Here is a 21,885-nt window from a genome sequence, read left to right on the forward strand (position 1 = left end):
TTACGTAAGACACCCTCCCTAAATTTAGGTTTCTTCACTTTGCATTCTACATTTTTCGAATATTTGTTGCCCTTTCCATATTATTGGGCTCCCTACACCTCGCAGTCTTTTTTTCTTTTTTGCGTAGCACAGCTGTGTTCATTGAGCGCTTAACGTAGTATAGTCGCCAGACTGTAGTCCTAAAAGATATGCAACTAGCGGTATAAAGTGTTCCTGTGGGCAACGGAGCAGATAAAATATGGTGAGAGAGTTGTGGCCGCCAGCCTGTCAAAAAAAAAGAAGAAAGAGAGAAAATTGGGGGTGGGGAGGTTTTGAAATCGCAGCTGCAAAGCCGCACTGAGGGGCTAAACACATTATACCCGCTGTTCAGAAGAAAGGCCGTGAAAAAAAATGGCTGTGGCTTAGCTAAGGTTAAGCCCAGGATGCGAAGCATACTAGCCTTTATTTTAGTTGTTGAACCACTGTTTAGCCTGGTGAACTGCTGTTGCTCGGCTATATTTGGTTCGGCTAGACGAAGAAACAACTCATGCAGGCGAGCGCACGAGCTGAGACCCGGCTATGTAGCTGCGCGGCCGCAAGCGAGCGCACGAGTTGAGCCTGCGCTTTTGCAGCTGTTATGACGTCATATGGTAGCTACGCGGCCGCGCGCGGCGCAGCAAGGAAGAGCGTGGTTGTGCGGCTAGTATGCTTCGCATAAAAATCGCTCTCGTAATGATAGGGGTGGCCGAGCGCCTCTCACGAGTCGCGCGGGTCCGACACACCATCTATGCCGACGACATAACGCTCTGGGTCCCAGGAGGAAGCGACGGACACATCGAGAATACATTGCAAGAGGCGGTTGACGCTATCGAGGAGCAGCTGGACGGGTCTGGGCTCGTCTGCTCCCCAAGCAAGTCTGAGCTGTTGGTGGTTCCTCCGAAAAGGACAGCTAGGAAGACGAAAGGCAACGAGCCTGCGAGAGAGCAAGACACAATAAAGATCAAGACGAGCGGTGGTCACATGATCCCGGCTGTCGAGAAGATCCGAGTGCTGGGGATGCTGATTGAGCGCAAACGAGTCAACGGCGAGACGGTCAACCGTCTGGCGGCCAAAGTCACCACGGCCATCCGCCTCATTAAGAGGGTGTCGCACAGAACAGCAGGCATGAAGGAAGAAAGCCTCACCCGGCTAGTGGAATCCTTCGCTATAAGCCACATTAGATACGTTGCTGCTTTCCACAACTGGAGGCAGTGCGAACGCAATAAGATAAATGCGCTCATACGCAAAGCGTACAAGGCTGCACTCGGACTTCTCGACTGCACAAGCACCGACAAGTTCCTGGCCTTGGGAGTGCATAACACCCTGGAGGAAATCGCCGAGGCGCAGAGGACCGCTCAGCTCGCGCGGCTATCAGAAACAAGAACGGGCAGACAAGTGCTGCGTAACCTAGGCCTGGGACCAAAGGAAATGGGACCCGAAAATACAGAGGTGCCTGTACCGGACGCAATTAGTAGACGGCTACGGGTATGTCCGGTGCCAAGAAATATGAACCCTGAGTTCCACAAAGAGCGGCGGGCGGCGAGGGCCAAGGCGCTCATCGATCTCCATGCCAAAGACAGGGGTGCCGTGTTTGTGGACGCGGCAGAGTATCCCCATGACAGAAAGGCATTCGCCGCTGCAGTCGTCGGGGCATCGACCGGTGCAACTAGAACAGCGGCGAGTGTGCGGACTCGAGGGGCGCATCAAGCCGAGGAGGTGGCCATTGCTTTGGCCATCGCCGACCCCGAGTGCACGACTGTGCTCTGTGATTCTAGGACGGCAGTGAAAAATTACGCCAGAGCAAGGGTGTGTGGTGAAGCCGCGCGTGTGCTGCGTGTGGTCGATCTCGCCAGTGAAAGTCGGTGTGTGGTGATAAAGTGGTTTCCGGCCCACATGGGCAGTGATGTGTCGGATCGCGGCAACGCTAACCACAACGAGACGGCGAACGCGGCGGCGCGAGGACTAACCAACCGTGCCGCTGCTACTACAGCCGACCCGTCGTGGTGGTGGGAAACCAAGGACAAAATGACTTCGTACAATGAAATTGTGAAATGGTACCGACTAGAGCGCAGGACTATGCCGCCACCTCATCCGGGCTTGACCCGTAAGGAGGCGGTTTTATACCGACAACTTCAAACGGGGTCGTTATTCACCCCGGTGCTGATGAGGCACGTGTGTCCAAGTGTTTATGAAAGTGATCTGTGTTGTGTGTGCCGAAAGGAAAGAGCCACTGCAGCTCACATCCTTTGGGACTGTGCTAAGAATCCGCATGAAGCTGCAACACTAACAACGATCCCGCCGCGGCTCGAGGCCGCAACGAGATGCTATGACCAAGATGTTCAAACCCAGGCCGTCCAGCAGATCTCGGCGGCCCTCGAAAGGCAACGACCGAGCGAAACCGGAGGGAGGCTGCCACCCCAAAGGAGGGGCAGGCGCGGTCGACCAAAGGGAATAGTGCGGCCGCGGTCGAAGTAGAGGCGCCACACGCCGCGAAGACGTCATGGCCGCGTCACGGTAACGCCTCCCTATCAGGGGAAGGCTAACCGTTCTGCAGGCGTTCAGAACAAAGTTTCGTCACTCACTCACTCACTCACTCTCGGCGAGCCCGCGGTATGGGTTGCGAAGCAATAAGGAACTCCAGCTTTCGTATCGTACCCGGGTGCCTTGAATGCGTTTTGCGTTCGCATCGGCACTGACTACACAGACGCGGAAAAGTTAGGAAAGAGAAACAAATGCAAGCAGCAGAATTACACTGTTGCCACGGCCTCGTGTGCGAGGTGAAAACGAAAGTGAGCCGTTTTAGTTGAGCGACATTACGCTTGCGCGTTTAATTTTGACAATCCAAGTAATTCTTTCAAGGTCTCCAGGAAAAACGAATGTGACCTTTGTGCGCTGAAAAGACCTTTGCGTTGAAATGGGCGCAGGAACCGGCGTGCCTGAGCCAGGTTTGAATGCAATGCGCTTTGCCTCGAGCGTAGCCACAAAAAATAGAAGCGTGAGCTCCGCTTCCAAGACGAGCTCAGAAGCGAAGAAGTTTCAAACCACAATGTGCTTAAAAGGAAAGTTGTTCAGCCACAAATGTTCTTCAGCGCAGGTGTTTCTTGGAAGCGAGCGTTGTATGCTAATTAGACGAAGCCACAGGAAGGCGCTTGTGGAACAGCTTTCGTGTCGTCGAAGCATACGCGAAAAGCTCTTGTAAGGCTTCTCGGGTATCGTTGTTGCCGTTTCTTCAGGACAAGGGTGCCTGTTTGTAGAAGACCGCGCATATTCAACGCCGAGTTTTCGAGTGAAAAGCTTATTTTCAAGGAGAAACACTGGCCCGGGCGAGAAGATCGTGAAAATTTTTAAGGAATGTAGCACGGCAAAGTGCGTTGCCAGCGGCAATGGTGACGCACGCCAGAGGCGGAGGCTTCGTTTTGTCTGCCACGCTTCGTCTTCTAATTCTGTGCGCCTGCCTTGCTTAATTATTTTATAAAGATTCTTAACAATATTTTCATTGCAAATCTAAATTACAGTTCTATCGTCCCCCGCTTTACTATTCAAATATAGTTTCTCTATACTTCTAACCTTACGGAAAACCGCCTGCTTCTTGGCCAATCCCCCATAGTGGTACGCGCCCCTCTCTGGGACTCAAGATAAGACAAGCGTCCCTTGTAGTAGGAGCATGGTTTGCTGCTGTATGAGCTTTCTTTTTTTACGAGAGTTAGGAGAACTTGTAAATGTCGCCTTTGACGTGTGAGATGGTTCCACAGCTTTAGTTGCATTACTAAGCCACAGACGAAAATAATTTGTAGATAAATGAAAATAGGTACTTGTGGAATTACATACTTTGGCAAATTCGTTTTGAATTAGTTAATTTACGTTACACATTGCAATTTACCAATTGCAGCCGCCGAGTTCTCCAGGCAGATCCACATTGAACAAATTAGGAGGATGGTTACACGTTCAGGATGTGCGGGAATTTTTTTTTCATTTGTGAAATGTGCACTTTGATTTGTGGAAGTAATGTCTCTCTCTTCGGGTAATCGCGCGGAAAGAGCATACTTGGGCTTTATACAACAAGCGATACTAAACATTGGTGTGACACACACAAGAAGGGACAGCGATTAAATATATTATAACACAATGAATGTGTTCCAAAATTCTTGCAAGCCCCAATAAATACAAGGCATTTATTGATTATTATTCAGTACAGGTTGTATATACAAACACTTTATAAATTGGCCAGTATAACACGCAGTGGGTCTCTTTATAACATTAATCCAAATTACAAGCTCTCCTGACGACCACAACTCCTATAGGCACATTTCACGTTCTTAATTTCCAGTAGAAGCTAATCAAGAAGACAAATGCGTCTTCGTAGAGGTGCGAAATGAAATGAAATAATGGGACGTATTTAGCAAGAAAACAAATTTTTTGAAACAGCTCAGAAGAGTTTATTAGTAGACGCATAGAAACTAAAAAAAATCTGCAAGGTTCTTTATAATTTAGTTTAAAAGTTGCAACTTCACCGAGTTACAGACGCACTAACCGAAGGATTGTTTACGCATTTAATCATCGTTCAATTTTCAAGAACTGATATTCTGCTTTGACTCAGCAGGGAACCTGCATTGTCACCTTTTGGAGTTCCGTAGGAATTTTTTTTAATAATGGCCACGATTTACGTTCCTTCAAATGCTTAGCAGCGTTTCTGGTTGTGGAACTTAATCTCATTGCTACGTTCTAACATTATCGCTACCGAGCATTTCAGGGCATTTTGTATTTTTCTCGACGATCCAGACGAACAACGGTTGTTACCTCACGTGGCAGTGGTTTCGCCGCAACATGATGCTGCTTGCAGGAATGCACCCTTACAAGGGTGCGTCACCAGCGAATTCTCTGCATGGTGACCGCATTGCGGGCTTTACACCGTCAAGGCATCGCCAAAGGAACAAGATGAAACGCACTCGCTTTCTGAAGGCAATAATCGTAAGGCGTGCTTTTACTTGCTCTGACACGATCTGTAGAGCGCAATCATCTTAATTTGCCGAACAAATGTGCTGCAGTGCGAAAGCGCCGGAGACAATGCAAATGTGGCCGGCGCCAAACTTCGCAGTGGAGCAAAATGACCAAACACTAAGTCCGGTACCTGAGCTTCCCCGGCAACAGCTCTACCTACTGTCTTTCCAGTTCCCTTTCCCATTGCTATGTGCAACACCCTCTCCTTCCAGCCTTCGTTCTGGAACGCGCACTCTCTACCTATGCGACGGGCTTCGGTTTGCAGGCGAGCTGAGGGAACACCTAACGGCCACACCTGCGTAGCGAAGAGGCGCGCCAGAGGCCAAGGCCAAACAACTGCTCCTTCACGCCTTCGCCGCCCCGCACCCACTCCACAAAGCGCGGTGAAAGGTCACGTGACGCGTGCAAATCTCCGGGAGAGCAACAGCCGTCTGGACGTCTTGTTCGAGAAAGATAAGGAAGAGGAGAGACAGTGAGAAACGGTTAGTAAAGAGAAGGCCAGCGGAAGCCCGTCGCGGTTTCGCTCGATTGCCGCTGGGAGGCGCCAGTCGTCTACTGAAGACTCGCGCTCAAACCCCGGCCGCTGCTGACTACGCGATGCCCTCGCCGCACCTTCTTCCTCCTCTCGGATAACTGCGGGCTTCAGTCCCTCCCTTCCTTCGGTCACTCCGCGTATCTCTCCATCTGATTCCGAGCCACGTCGTCTGCTTCCCTCCCCCGGTGGCCCAGACGATTCCCTTTCTCCAGGGCTTTCCCAGCGGCTCCCGGGAGCGCATGGCGGCGGATAGAAAAGCGCCAGCGCCTGCGTGAGCGACTTGATATCGGTCTGCGACGCGCAACGGTCACGGTGTGCGCTTGCTGCGTGCGCGCTCTGCCGAACGCTGTTCGCGTGAGCTCGTAACACGAGCACGCAATGTCGTTCATGTCGTCTGCATCGAGAGTGTCTGCAGACGTATAGGACTTTCGGCGTCTTCTGCAACGCACTGCTTCCGAAGCACTTCGTCGTCTGCTGGTGCTGTGGCGCTAGAATTTTCGCTCCCCGTGCACGTGTGAAGCCGTGAACTTGGAAAAACTCTACTGCTTTCCTGAGGCGGCCGCTTTGCATCTACGTGCATCGGCTGTTGGGATCACTCTTGGGCAGGACTTCATCTGACTGTCGATACACTTGGTGAGTATCGATGCAATGCACACCCTTCTCTTGTTCTCATCTCTGCGGTTTTTGGTGTTTCGTTCCATGGAAATGCCAGTTTAGCGAAACGAATTACGTAAGCAGATCGTGAAAGTATATTTTTTTTTTGCAGAGAGGTGGTGGTACTTAGCTCTCTTTTCTCTTTTGCACAAAAGATACTTCTTTTCTGAGAATTCAATGCTGCATCTTTTGATTTCAGCGACTGCTTTTGATTAGACAAAGTGCTTTCGAAGGAGGCCCCGTTACAGTCTTTATAGACGCCGATAATCCCAGCACAGCGTAAAAATGTGTGCGCCTTTGGGGATGTTTTAATGTCGCACCTATGTCGCCTTAGCGTTAGGACCTTGAAAAAAAAATTATAGAGGCCCACAATGGAGCGCTAACTAGACGTGCGGTGACAAAAACACGTAGTTTCAATGTAATCATTCTTACAGCCTTGGGCGCACATAAATATCTTACAAGAGAATTTCAGAGGGAGAGACCTGAAACTCTCCTGTCGGAGATTTCTGTGCGCCCAAGGCTGTCAGAATAATAATAATAATAATAATAATACTTTATTGATGACTTCAGAAACATACAGTGCAAGAATCGGGCCTGCCAAAGCCACAGTGGGCTTGAACGGCAGTGCCTGGCAGACAGCGACAGAGCCATCAGTAACTCGTTATTAAACAACAGTGAAAAAAAAACACACATACACACTCACATGACAGGCTTTGCATACTTACATACTTACATACATACTTTGCAACTACGACTCTTTGTCATGGCACCTCTAGTCAGAGCTCCGTTGTCGTCCTCTATAAATTTTTTGCAAGGCCCTAACGATAACGGCGTTCACCAGTGCGACAGGTAAACACCCTTAAGGATGTAAATTCTTCTTTACAATGCATGCTTGCTGCCGACGGGCGCACAAATTTTTACTGCAACCCAAAAAGTCGAGCGTGTCGTTCAGTGCAACGTCCTCCCCGTAAACAATCCGCTCACACGGTTGACATAGGTGCTGTCGAATCCTCAGTTGCACAAATATAAAAATTGCATTACATATATCGCCGACAAGTGAACATTTTTTTTGTCTTGTCTCGAAATTTAAGGCTACGGGCAACGCAAGCGCTTTTTACTTTGCACAATCCGGCTGCGGGTTCGGCTTCGCGCCATCGAACATTTACCTTCCAGATCATAGCGCCGTGCTACGTCTGTCAAAATGCTTGTTTTTGTTGCGTGTATGGCGAATCCTGGGCACCGTGCGATGTCAGCGTCCTTTTATTTCCAGGAGCTCATTTTTTCCACTGGCCTCGCCAAATCCGCTTCGCCTCCTTTTTTTTGTATGGGTTGAAGACTAGCGTCGTTCGGAAAGGGCTGCGTATTTCGGGAGTTTGCTTTCATGAAAAACACGGTCTTTTTTTTTTCTCTGGCAACAGTTTTTGTATATTACCCCTCCTTTCTCGCTTGTTCGTGAAACAATGTATCGAACAAAAAAAAAGGCGTGGTGCTGATGACGTCGAAAGTTACGGGGGGGCTCATTACGGAAGCGCCGAGACTGATTGGCGAGCTTACGCTCTCGCTACAGTGTCCGTGTCAACAGGAGCAAACGCACCCGCACCTCAGCTGGCGACGCTGTTTCGACGACGCTGCTCTACCCCCGCGCTTAGCTGCATAAAACGTAAAACCGAACGTAAATCCACGAGCGAAAGAAACGGGTGAGGGGCGATGTCGTAAAACTGCCAGGCCGGCAGTTTGTGTGTGAGTAGGTTGTTAGGGAGGCCGGCCCTGAACATCGACATGCTGCGAGAGCGCTTGCCAGAAGTTTCGTAAAAGACATGCGTGTGTGTTTGTTTGTTTGGGAAAGGGGAAGGAGTAATGGGGAGAGGAGGTCGAATGTCGAAGAAGGGACGCGTCCACCCCGTCGGGCGTCGCACCATCAAATGGCTTTGTTGTCCCGTCGCAAAGCCTGCCCCGACACAGGCGGCGCCACCAGACAGCTCACAGAAGTGCAGACGGCGACCACAACAGAGCAAAGAAGAAAAACAATGAAACAAAAAGAAAAGCAGTTTTTTTTAATGACGCCACGAAATAAACTGCGACCCATTCTGTTTTCTTCTTTTTTTTCGCGGGTGGTCGTTACGATTTTGCAGGCTGGCCAAGGCGCGCAGCAATGTTAATTCGGGAGATGAAATGAAACGCAAAAAAGTACGCGCAGAGAAATCAGCAAAAAAAAAATAAATGTGTGAAGAGCACTTTAGGTCGACCACTTGGAGCGTCGCGGAACAGGGAAATGTCCGGAAGGCGGTTAATAATGTCGAAGCGAACTTTGCGCTTGAAGCTGTAGCTGCCCACTTCGCGTGCGATGACGTGTTATAGCTGACAGTGAGCCGTGACGTATTGCGCGAACTTTGGCAAGTGACGTCGGAGGCGTTGTCTGGTCTGACCGCGTCGCGCGCGAAAAAAAAAATCGACATTCGCGCCCCAAACCATTTGCTCCCTTTTGCACTTTACAAGAGAGACGTTCGGTCCTCTCTGAAGCTCGATCGCACCGAAACACTGTAACTTATTTTCTTTCCTTCTTTATTTTCTTTTTTTTTAGAACTGGGAAGACGTTTTAGAGCTGTTTGGAAGAGGTACTTATTGTTGCCCCTATTTCACGTCGCGGGCACTTGTGAATGCGTCTCGCATATTCTGAAAGCGATACGTCGGTCCATTTCGCGTTATAAAACTGACAGATGGATTTCGCATCGCTCGGTAGCAGTTCGCTGAAGCGAAATATCAAAGAGCGGGGGAAGCTTGTTCTGGATGACCTAGTTCTGTATCGTTAACGTAGAAAAACACATCTTCTCGGGCGGAAATCACAAGCTTGTAATAAAATTCTCTAAACAACTTTAAGAAAACCGCTATACCGTTCACGTAAGCTTATCAGGTTTCCGAGAATCTAGGGGGCACTAAAAGACTGAGCGTTCTACAGTGTACAATGCACGTTTCAATTTTCTTTTTCAATTTTTTTTTTCTCTGGCAGCGTTATCTGTAATGACCTGATGCCTAGCTGTCACAACGTTGAAGTGTTTCGAAATGGTCCCAGTGAAGGGGGCAGTGCTGGGTGTCATTCAAAAAAGACGCCCTGCGTTTTCGTCAACACAGCTCTGGCCTATTAAAAAAAAACTAGAAAGAAAGAGCACACAGACGCAGATGCTGCGGTTACAAAAGATCACTCCGCATGGAGTCGTAAAGACAGCGTTTGCCGGTGTCTGCGGCACGGACCTCCTTAATGACAGGTCGAAGGAGAGCTCGTATTTCGTGGCTCTCTCGATTAAATGCCAGGTGGACATGTCTGCGGCTCTCTTGATATATCACAGTACGCGTAGGTACGCGTATGTGTTTCCGTCATTGTCATCGAAGAGAGATAATTTCGATGCCACGTTGCTGCCTGGGAGAAGAAAAAGGACGTTTTCAACCCTGATGAGCTTGATGTCCGCGGTTCGACTCCCGACCACGGCCGGTAACCCTTAGCAGTGTGTATTCAATGGGGCTGGTTGGTTCACCTTTAGAATAACGCTGAAAATGACGCTGAGCTGGTGAAACGCTGATGATGTAACGCTGAGCTAACGCTGAAAATAACGCTGAATAGCGCTGAGCGCAGACAGAGCTCTGTCCTGTGCTCGTTACTACCTCGTCCTGTGTAGCGCTGTTCCTGTTTTATGCGTTGCATATTGCAATCACTCAGTTCAGCCCTTGGGCGCGGCCGGGCAGCCACCATTGAGGGTATGAGCCATTTTTTATGCGTTGCATATTGCAATCACTCAGTTTAGCCCTTGGGCGCGGCCGGGCAGCCACCATTGAGGGTATGAGCCATTGTTCATTGCTGCGCGTCTCATATGTGGGTCTATTCTCTTTTAAGTTTGCTATGTTTGTTATTAAGTTGCTTCTATTTTTATGCGTTGCATATTGCAATCACTCAGTTCAGCCCTAAGGCGCGGCCGGGCAGCCACCATTGACCTTTAGCGCAACCACGTGACGTGACGTCACGACAGCCGGAGGAAATGCTCGGCCGCAACTCGCGCAATATGCAACGCATTCTTGGCTTAACCAAGCTAAGCCTGGCAATTTTTGTTTTATTCCGCCGTTAACCCTAATTTCGACAGGGGTGGCTTTCAAGAGCTCTCAGGCATGAAGTCACCGGCGATACAAAAGTGATCGTCAGCGTGCTAAGACGACGTGTTCTTGGCTCCTTACTGGTAAAAGGAAGCTTCGGACATGACCTAAGGTTTCGGTGCAGGATAAGCTGTGTGAAGTGATAACTAGTTAGGTAATGTGTTAGGTGCTGGACAAGTGTTGTATCCTGGTCGTCCTTCTCATGTCCGCGTTTTTGCAAGTCTGCCTCTCCGTATGCCAAGAAATGGTTATACGCTCAACCTGAACCGTTTCGTTTCCTCCATCTGATTAATATGTGTGCAGTCTTGCGGCCACTCATGCCATTTCGCTTAGGACTGAAGCGCTCACCTTCATAAATCCGGCGGAAACGAGTTGGTTTCAGTACCTGGAAAACGGAGATAAATTATAAAAATAGAATGAGCATGTGCTTGCAAAAAAAAAAGACTATTTCGGGACCGTTACTGCGACTTCTCCGCACAATTGCAGTTGTTAATTTAAAAAGTCATGCCCCTCGAGGCGTTGTGAAAACGAGAAAATTTCTTCGAATAGGTGACACGAAACGAACGCTGTTTGATTATCTTAATGTAAGGTACTATGCCCAAAATGAAGTAATATGATACTGCGCTCCTAAAGAGCGTTTAGCCGCAATGCAGCAACTGGGGTTATGGGTTATTCACACGAGGAGGCCGGATTCGATTATTTATTGCAGCGTCTGCTTTCGACGTGGCATTGCAGGATTGCCGCAGGTCTGGTTTCACTTAACCGGGTACTTCCCGCCGTCATGAATTTTTATATGGCTCTGAGGCGTGTTACACATCGGGAATTCACACCGTACAGGTTACTTCGCCAAGCTATGCGGGCCTGGATTTTCCGGTATTCGTTCCGGAGCAAAAAAAAAAAAAGTAATACTAACTGGCGCTCTCGAACATTGAGAATTCATATCTGGTCGTGTATGCCATGAAAAAATGTCGGTCTCTAACATTCCGCCGAGTTTCATTCACTTTTCATAATTGCGTAGTTCACAGTGAAACAGTAAATATTAAGGAATTCCCGTCGGCTGTCAGTATACATGGGCTTCTACGGGAAGGGGGGGGGGGGAGGGTGTGTGGAACGGAACGCCCCGTGCTTGTCCGCTAGAATAAAACTCCAGTCCTTCCAAGTTTCATTCTGCTAATTAACTAGGAAGTATGTTCTGTCGCAAATTACCAAACAAAAATGGCAGTGGCTTAGCTCGGCTATGCCAGGATATACGTAGCAAAAGCTAAGGCATAGCATAGTTGGCCTTGGTTAATCTTGGTTGCAAGTCCAGGTTAGTCTGGTTGTCTAGCTATATTGCGGCGTTTAGCCAGTCGTTCGGCGCGCTGTTCGTCTATTTCCTGGGCGATTCGTTTCCTCTTCATCTCGTTCGGATGTCGATTCCAGACCTCCTCCTGCTTATCGGCATTGTCGCCGTCCATACTGCTGCTTCAACTGTGGTTGCGGCGCACGCGAGCTCTTGTTTTAAATACTCCTACACGTTATCAGGCATGCGACTCAGCTGTCGAAGCGAGTGGAGGCGAGCGCAAGGACGAGGAACGCATAGTGACGTCATACCAAACGGCGACGGTGGAAAGGCGGAGCGCTGCGCAGTGGCGGAACACCTGTGGCTCGGTGCTACTAGTGGCGCATGCGCAGTAGTGACTGGGGAGAGAGAGAGAGAAATATCTGTGGCGAGGTGCGCGTTGTGACGTCATGTGCCTCCTCGGAGCACCGCCAGGGCGAAATCGCTAGTTCGCGGCCAGTAAAGCTTTCGCTTTGGAAGCAAAGAACAGACGTGTTTTGTTTCGTGCACTGCTATGGACTGCGCCCCGGTCAATCGGCATGTGGTCGCAGGCGTCGGGGCTCGGCTTAATGACCACCTGCGTCTAAACGACACTCCGTCGCAGCTGCGTCGACAACACCGGAGTCTTTGGGGCGTCTTTAGGCTTCCGTGCCTTCGGGCTTGAACGAGACGTCAACGGTCGCGTGTAGGTTTGACGCTAGCCGAGAACCCAGCCGGCGTTGTCACACAGCCGTTGGCGGTGTGTCACAGCGACCACAAGGCCGTCGTCACTGGCGCGACAAGATAAAGATAAAGAGAAAGGAGACAAGACAACAAGTGATTGCGTATTTCTTTGCATTTCGAATGAATGACACGTACATAATTAAATGTACACTTGCATACCGACAAAACTCTGTGCTAGCATAATTTATACCCCCATAGCACCTTCTCTGGTCAACCGCCTTCTCAAGGGGGGATGGTTCCCCAATATTTTTTTTAATATTATCACGGCCTGTTCACTTAAATATTGTCTTTATCGTGTACGCTCTCTTATCGTGGGCCACCGCGTAGCGGTGACCGCTACACAGTGAAGGGCGAAATTGTTTAAAAATAAATTCTGCAAGTTTTACGTGCCAGATAACTAAAATACGAGAATGAGGCTGGCCGTTCGGGGGAATCTCCGAATAATTTTCAACACTTTCGTTTTTCTTTCCAGTCTTTTTTTTAATTAACGCGCACTTCAATCGAAGTACGTGGTCGTTTATTAATATTATTTTTCTCTTTGCGTTTCGACCTCACCGAAATGCATCAGCCGCGGTCTGGACCGAACCCACTGATTCCACTTCAGCGACATTACGCCAGATCTGCTGCGGCGTGACATCGACTAGAAGAGGAGGAGAGGGGGTCCCAGTAAGCACTGCCACACATTCGACGAAGCGTTCGTCGTTATAATCACGAGCTGTCGCACCTCGTTGCAAATCTCGATGACGATTCACATAATCCAGAATGGCAGTTCGCTTTTTAGAGAAGCCGAACTGGGCGAGTTTGCTTTTGGATGCTGTAATTTGGGGGGGGGAGGGGGCAGGGGGGGGGGGGCAGGGGGGGGGAATGGCGCGATACGCGCAGAGCGACCAGACACGGTGATATTGACTGTCCGGTTTTGTGTCGTTGCTCTTGTTCGCTTTATTTTTTTTTTGCGCCATTTACGATTGCGCGATTCTTTGTTTGAACTGTAAATAACGTATTTTTTAAATCTCACAATGCAGAAAGGCAGAGAACGCGTACTATAATTCGCTTCAAATGATGTGTTCGGACGAACTTTTGTTTCTGTCTCTTATATTTCTTTTTTTTTTTCACGTGACCTCGCTCTGTGTAGGGTAGCCAACTGTACGAATTTTTCAGTTCACTGTCCCTACCATATCCTCTGCATTTTATTATCTTTCTCTCTCTATCACTCAGTTGCCACGCGTGCGCAAGATTAAAAACACACTCAAAGAAAATATGAAACAGCAACGAAATGGTGTTCCCTCTCAACGTCCGGCAGTCCACTTAGCCGCTGCGCATGAATAGATAACGCTGCAAGATTCAAAACGCGAATGCTGTCGCCTTGTTTGTAGAGACATAAACGCGCGCAAAAATGATATCGCGCGCGCGTCGCCGGAAGGAAGCAAACTTTATTACTCTAGAAAGAGTAATTAAGCGGTCGTGCCGGATGTCTTGATCTTCTATTGGTTGATGAAGATCTCCGGCCTGCATGGTTGGCGCCCCTATTCCAGGGCACCACTGAGCGTGGCTGCTCGTCGGGCATGATCCACCAGCTTCCGTTGGATGCTAGGGTCGCCGCTGAAGAGCACGCTCTCCCACTGCTCCGCACTCGGATTTTCTATTTTGTGGAATTCCTTATTTGTATTGCACTCCCATGTGATGTGATAAAGTGTGGGTATTGCACCACACCATGGGCATGTGTCCCTGTATTGACTTGGGAACATTTTGCATAGTATATGTAAATTTGGGAAAGTTCCTGTCTGCAGCTTTCGCCAGTAAACTGCCTGTTGTTGAGTGAGTGTATTGTGGGGCGGGGGATATCTGATTCTCGTCCCTCTATGGTAATTTAGTATGTCAGAGTACGTTGGGATCACTGTCATGAAGTCCTCAGGATCTCTATTTAGGTCCGCTCGGTTTGCATGCTCGCGAGCGATCCTATCAACCCTTTGGTTGCCCTCAATCTCAGTGTGCCCAGGTACCCAAAAGATGGTGTGTCTGATGCGTTTATTCTGTTGGCCAGCGCGGAGGAAGATTTGGAGCGCTTTTTGACCGATTCTGCCATTAATGTAGTTTCGGCATGCTTCCTTGGAGTCGGTTAGAATTATAAGGGATCTATTTGTGCGGTAGCCCTCCACAGCTGCTAGAGCAACAGCCATTTCCTCTCCCTCGGTTACCGTACAATCCCGTGCCGACGCGCAAGCGATTTCCCTATAGTCCGAGTCTATTACTGCCGCGACAACTCTTTGTTGTGTTTCCCGTCGTTCTCGAGGATACACCGCGGCGTCCGTGTATACCGTGTTCGCTTTTGTTGCTAGGTATTTTTCCACATATTCTGCCCTAGCGTTCCGCCTGGCTGTGTGTAAATTTGGGTCCATGTTTCTTGGTAGGGACCCTACCTTGATGGTGCTGCGATACACATCGGGTAGGTTTGCCGTTCTTTGTTCTTGCCTTTCAATTTCTTTGTGCCCCAGTTTTTTTAGGAGCTTTCTGCCCGTGGTAGTCTGCTGGAGTCTGAGTAGCTGCGACCCTAATTGTGCTTCTCTGAGCTCCTCGAACGTGTTGTGGAGTCCGAGGGCCAGGAGCTTCTCTGTCGAGGTGTTGGCCGGCAGGTGAAGCGCTGTTTTGAACGCTTTTCTTATGATGGCGTCGGCCTGGTCCCGTTCGCCTTTTTTTGTGTTGTAATATGGGAGGGCGTACGTAATCCGGCTGATTATGAGGCTCTTAACCAGCTTGACTGTATCTTCCTCCTTCATGCCGCTTCTTTTTTGCGAGACGCGGGTGATCATACGTGCCACCTGTGCCGTCGCTTGCTTGAGTAGGTTTATGGTGTGTGTGCAGCGTTGATTGCTCTGCACCCACATTCCCAGAATCCTGACGGCTTCTTTTTCTGGTATCTGTTGTCCTTGTAGGGTGACGCTGATTTGTTCTTCCGAGCGTTTTCCTCTTCTGACTCTCAGGAGCTCTGATTTCTCCGTGGAGCAGGCGAGGCCTCTTTCCCTAACACATTCTTCCACGCATGTTGCTGCGGCTTGTAGTCGTTCTTCTTTTTGGCTGAGCGAGCCTTGGTTAGTCCAGACGGTGATATCGTCGGCATAAATGGCGTGATGTATGCCGTCGATTTCTTCCAGCTTCCGGGCTATCCCTATCATGGCAATGTTGAAAAGGATCGGTGAGATCACGGATCCCTGCGGGGTTCCTTTGTTAGGCGTGTGGAACTTGTCTGTCCGCAGGTCTCCTAACCCCACCGTGGCTGTTCTGTTTGATAGGAATGCTGTCACGTAGCCGTGGATTCTTCTTCCGCTGTTGAGATCATCCAGTCCCTTGAGGATGGACGCGTGGCTGACGTTGTCGAACGCCCCTTTGACATCGAGTGCCATTATTATGTTTTCTCCGTTGTAGGGGATGTTGCTTAGAACCCCCTCTTTAATTTGTAGTAGGACGTCTTGGGTTGATAATTTGGTGCGAAAGCCGAACATACTGTGGGGATACAGATCTTCATCTTCCATGTATTGTTGTAGCCTCCTTGTCACGATTCGCTCGTACAACTTGCCAAGGCACGAAGTGAGTGATATCGGCCGTAGGTTTTCTACTAGTAGCTTTTTCCCTGGCTTGGGGATCATAACTACTTCTGCATGTTTCCATTCCTCTGGCAGTGTCCCCGCTTCCCAATGTGTATTGAGGAAGTTCGTCAGCTGTGTGACCGCCTCATCACTTAGGTTTCGGATTAGGGCGTTTCTAATCTTGTCCGCGCCTGCTGCTGTGTTCCGGGTCGATGCCTTAACTGCTGCGAAAACTTCCTCCTTGGTGATGGTGTTTCCGTCGCCGGAAACAATCGTGCCACGTTAGAAAAAAAAAGAACGTTAAAGAAGAAAAACTCAGTCGCAAACGATGTCCAGAGCGTTGCCTTATTGCTAGGAAAGGTGGACGTGTACATATAGGTCGAGACCTTCTGGCAAGCCTCCTGCCTCGAAATTGCATTTAAGACGCGACTGTCGTGTTTTTGTTTTGTTTCGTTTTGTTTCGTCTTTACTTTTAACTGGATAACTCGGAATGTCGCCGTGCTCGAGAATAAACTGCTCTTTCGCTCCGGGTCTGCCTTCGCACGCGCCCTGTTCCATTGCTCAGCTTCACCTGAGGCGCACGTGTTGTTCACGCAGTAGCACTGAAGAGTCTCTCTCTCTCTCTCTCTCTCTCTCTTGTCCACGTGCGTAAAGTGGTTGGAGGCAAAAGTGCAATGCCAGTATAATTTTTTTTATTAGTCTTCGCTTTCATAAGCACGTACGCCGTGCTTCAAATCCTCTTGTCTCGAACACTTTCTCTTGGCACTCTCTCTTTTTCAAATCTTTGACTGTTGAAGCGATTTAGCTTACGTTTTCTCCCCCCAGGAAGTCTAGCTTTGGCGGAGAGGCCACCTCTAATGCTATGGCCGATTCATCCGCAACTTCGGGGGTTGTTCGTTTTAGCGATTCGGCTCGCGAGGGGTGGTTCTCCGTAAGCGTTTACCTCTGCGACGGCCATCTCTCTGCGTACTCCATATCCCGCGGCGTCTAACGTAGGCCGCGCGCTCTACGTTCACGGTATTTGCGTTCAATGTGGCGCGGCCATGCCTCTCGTCACTCCTCGTGGTGCTCCGCGTACATGTTCCTTGACAGTGGAGGAGTTTGAAGGTTTCCTCCTCGCCTCTAGTGGAACGCTGAGTTTGGTGCCCTGCTGCGCGTCGTAGTGAGCGTCTAGTTCACGTAGAATGTGTCGCCCCGTCCGAGTCTTTCGTATTTGGGCCGTGGTGTGCGCCTCGATTAGTTTGTCAAGCGTGTTGTGTAGCCCAAACTCTAAGAGTTTTTCGTTGGGTGTTGGGAATGGCACGCCGATATCCTGTTCGAGCGCTCGTGGGATAATACATGGCATTTTTTTTTTTTTTGCCGAACGTTGGGTACGGTGCCGCATAGACGACGCGGCTGATGACGAAGTCAGTCACGAATTCGTTTGCTGAAGGAGAGAGACGTAAATAAGGGGAGCTGGTTACCTGTCAGGCACTCATTGACATTTCGCTATCTATCTATCTATCTATCTATCTATCTATCTATCTATCTATCTATCTATCTATCTATCTATCTATCTATCTATCTATCTATCTATCTATCTATCTATCTATCTATCTATCTATCTATCTATCTATCTATCTATCTATCTATCTATCTATCTATCTATCTATCTATCTATCTCTTAATTTAATTTATTCAATCTATTTATCTAATCTGATTTATCTGTCTATATAATATAATGTATTTATCTAATGTGATTTATCTGTCTATGCAATACAATCTATTCATCTTATCTTCTATCTAACCTAATTGATCTAATGTAAAACTTGCACTGGTCGTGCAGGCTCTCGTCCTCACCTGACTGAATTCGGAACGGTCAGTGGGCTGGAAGCGAATTATTTGTGTCTGTCTTTCGGGAAACATCGTCGGCCGCTCGGGGCTGCCGACGTGGCCGCGGGGTTCCACGTCCGATTCACAGCGGTCCAGTAATCCTGTCACATCACTAACGCCAGTTGGTCAAGAACAGACACGCCGGAAGTCGTAGGACGGTACTAGAGCGCGTCGAACTATCGTCCAGGGTTTGCAGAAGTGCGTCGGCAGGCTGTCGACTTCGGCGCATAAGTTCGACGCAGGATACGGTTTCGTCACGCGCTCCGTTGTTGGTTTTTCTCTCAATGGTGTCGCTGACTTCGAATGACGAAACGGTCAAGAGGGTCACACACGAAAGGTGTCGGTGGTCGCGTTGACACTTCAGCGGAGAATTGACAGCGCAACTTGGTGTGGCTTGGTCGCACGGTCAGAATAGAGAAAGATACTTGGTAAATAACGCGAAAAAAAGTCGAGGTTGGAAGCGACAAGTAGCCAGGCCAGCCTGAAGAGAGGTGGTACCGCAACAAGCGGAACTTTCCGGATGCCTATGCTATAATACCAACATTATGATACCAACACCATAATATAAGTGGTTATATTAAGTTGACAAATAATATGGTAGCGTAATAGACCGCCAAGTACGACGGCTGTAAATAAAAATAAGATCGAAGTTAAAAAACGAAATTCGGATGTATCCTTGTCCTAACACGCTAGTTGACGTCATTTCCTGTGAGCGCTGAGGGGCTAAGCTAGCGGAACAGCATGTGATGGCAAGGGTCGTCGTTTCTCTGGTCAGTATTATTTTGATGTCGCGTACTCTTTCAGTCGCATTGAAAGGACGCTGGCTGCTCCATTGAGGCGTTGCGTTGGATTTCGCTAGTGGATGCAAAGTTGACGCTGGTCAACTGACGCTCACTGGGTGGAATACCCTGATGATGAAGCTTCTCTAGCCATCGAACCGTTCGGAGGCCGAAAAAGCTTGGATAATAGAATTGCGCTGTAGTGCAAGAATAAAATGCGAATAAAACAAATAAAAGTGGTGCATGACATGTTCATTAACGTAAACGGAGGGATTAGAGCCCAAAGAGAAAAGTATTGATCAGGGTAAATTTTCTTTAAATCAGAATGGCACTATGGATGTGCGACTTCGAGGGAACCGCGGCCTTCGTACCCTCTTGTTATACCGTTATTTAAATTCTTTAAATGCAAAACATTCTTGACCGGGGCAATTCAGTTTTCGTGGTGTATCTGCACGTATTTGCGTAGCAGAAAATGGAGTCCTGTTTATTATGACGGAGATGTCTTTAGTGTAACTTAAATTCTATTGTGGATGACCCTGAAGCATCTTAAGACCTGCATGTCACGCTTTGTTTAATATGCTTTTCATTCTTTCTTTTATCGTCTGCTAGTCTGCTACAGCCACATAGATTACTTCTGGAAGAGAGCACTATACTTCTGGTACGTTGTCGAGCAGAAGGTGGCTCCAGCTCCCACTGCAGTTGCCTAGTAACCAGACGGGATCTCTTTTCGCACTAGTTTATACGTATACGACGACAGACGGTGCGTAAATTTTTTTTGGGGGGGTCATGTAATTAGATAATGATGCAATCGCTAAAACTTCGAGGAAACCCGAACGTAAAGGCCGCAGCCCGTTTTTTTCTCTCTCGTTTCACACAGAATACTGGGGCTGTGTGATGTACCCTTGCATAGGTTGCCATGAACACTTGATTCATTAATGAAAACGCTTTAGACTTTGCACTGACCGGCATGTTAGTGTGTATAGGGAGGTTAATACACTTGGCGTGCCAACCGTTACACGCACGTAGGACTATAGGAGCATAACCTCGGCCTGTTTTGTGGTAATGGTGGCCACCGGCCTCCGAAGAATTAGTAAATAAAATGCAGCGTAAAGGAAAATTTGATGTCTAACAATATGTGCAGTCACAATTTGCCCTTCTCAAAATAAAAGAAAGAACTTTCTTTTCAATGAAATGCATTGCATCTGCGAGGCAAGTTGTACGACGGACAACTAAAAAAAAAACTATAATTGCTAACACTCTACCTTAACCAGAAATAGGAGTGTGGGTCTGCAAGGGTCGCGTTACAAAATGGCGGCTCAGCTGCCCATTTTCTTTCGAGCAGACGATTTCAATCAAGCACAGGTAGACGCCGGAAACGGGGCAGACCAGGCTTTCCCTTAGGCAGTATAGTTCAGTGCACTATGCTGAAGTCAATGAGGCGATGGCTCACTACATTCCGGGCATAAAAAAGGGGAAGAAAAATTATAAAAGCCCGTTGGAGCGCCGATAAAACGGGACGCAGAAATGCTGTTGCGAGCGAGACCATTTTCTCCCCTTCTGCGCTGCAAGCACCTCGATAGCCGTTTTCGCAGAATTAGCCCATGTGACACTTTTTTTGCGAGCGGTCTATAACCTATAGCACGGTGGATTATTTTTAAGATTGTGTTTTTTACTTATGCACTTAGATTGTGTTTTTACTTATACGCTTAGTTTATCCTACGGTGTGTTTCATATGTGATTTTTTTCGCATGTGTGTGTTTACTTTGACGCGTTTATTTGGAGAAAGGAGTATATTAAAGGTCCCGACATCTCGTAAACATCACACGCTTATCAAAATGTCATCACTGATTTCGAGCTATCGGGTGACCTGCCGCGAATTCTACGTGCTTACGCAAAGTTTTGTGGAACGACTACAGAAAAAAAAAGTTGGAAAAACAAGGTGAAGACGGGAGATGGAAATCAGAGACGATGAGCAAAACGAGAACGCGGTAAAAGCATGAGCCCACGTTGCGACGAGTGGATCTTTTTTTTTTTCAAGGCAAGAAACATTAGGTGCCGTAGACCCAAGCTGGCCTCAGAGAGGGTCGTTCGACACCAGAACAGACCGAGCGCCGCATGCTCGGTACACCAAGTTGGCGCCAAAAGAGTTTCTTCAAACAGCGGTACGTAACCGGCCCCGCGTCTACAGGGGTACGCGTATGAACGTTGCCACATGCTCAATGATTCAATTTGGTCCCATGATTGGTTTCAAACCCCGTTACATCAGCATGGCAGCAGCACGATGCGTTACGTATTCGACCATTGATTATCCAGTAACCGAGAACCCAAGGAGAGACGGGAAAACGGGTAGGTAAAAAAAGAAATGGAGGAGGGGAGGGAAAGAGATAAGTAGATGGCAGAGAGGTTAACCATAGTGACGTCCGGTTGGCTACCCTACACCGGGGGAATGGGAGAGGAGAAAAATAAAGATAACAGGGAGAGAGAGGAGGGAAGAAAAGAAGGAAATTGCGGTGAGTTCGCTGACGTGTGTGGTCTTGCGGAAATTGCATTAATAGTCACAGATGGTCGCACAAACCCGTCGTCCTTAAGGAGCACAAAAGCGCCTTCACCACTTTATGGGCCGACGGGCGATGGCGGCGGTGTTCCAGCAGCACTCCCACAGAAAGCGGCCGATTGTCCAGTTTTTGGAAAGCTTTTGATAGGCACATAGATGCAAACAGGATGGATGGATGGATGGATGAATGGATCAATAGATAGATAGATAGATAGATAGATAGATAGATAGATAGATAGATATATAGATAGATAGATAGATAGATAGATAGATAGATAGATAGATAGATAGATAGATAGATAGATAGATAGATAGATAGATAGATAGATAGATAGATAGATAGATAGATAGATAGATAGATAGATAGATAGATAGATAGATAGATAGATAGATAGATAGATAGATAGATAGATAGATAGATAGATAGATAGATAGATAGATAGATAGATAGGTTCAAGGTACCTCAATAGGTCAAATGATGATGATCGCATTAAAAAACAATCGCGGAAATGCCCTCTTTTTCTTACAAATGCTTGAAAAATTTAGGCTTCTTAGAGGCCACTATAAAGCTAACCTGGGAGGCTAACTTTAGAGCTAGGTCTGAAAGTTAGCCCGGGAAACGCAATGCTTCGCGAATCTCCTTTCTTAATCTATATTATAGAGCTTCTGCGAAGAGGAATTATTTCCTTACAAGTTTCCAGATGGAAGAG

At 48.2% G+C, this 21,885-nt stretch overlaps 1 protein-coding gene across 9 annotated transcripts in view; it reads left to right on the plus strand.

The window, feature by feature from the left end:
- The window catches only part of LOC135898583 (GTP-binding protein Rhes-like), a 354,348-nt gene that overhangs the window by 240,575 nt on the left and 91,888 nt on the right, over nt 1-21,885 (plus strand). For 3 of the 9 annotated variants that reach the window (XM_070523651.1, XM_070523653.1, XM_070523658.1), the window contains exon 4: nt 5,229-6,184. The exons of 4 other annotated variants lie outside the window; for them this stretch is intronic. The gene's annotated coding sequence lies outside the window, so the exon portion shown is untranslated. The remainder of the gene's footprint in view (nt 1-5,228; nt 6,185-21,885) is intronic. 2 more of the 9 variants (XM_070523652.1, XM_070523654.1) reach the window with 1 other exon arrangement.

This window comes from Dermacentor albipictus, chromosome 8 (assembly GCF_038994185.2).
Source record: "Dermacentor albipictus isolate Rhodes 1998 colony chromosome 8, USDA_Dalb.pri_finalv2, whole genome shotgun sequence".
Taxonomy (NCBI): domain Eukaryota; kingdom Metazoa; phylum Arthropoda; class Arachnida; order Ixodida; family Ixodidae; genus Dermacentor; species Dermacentor albipictus.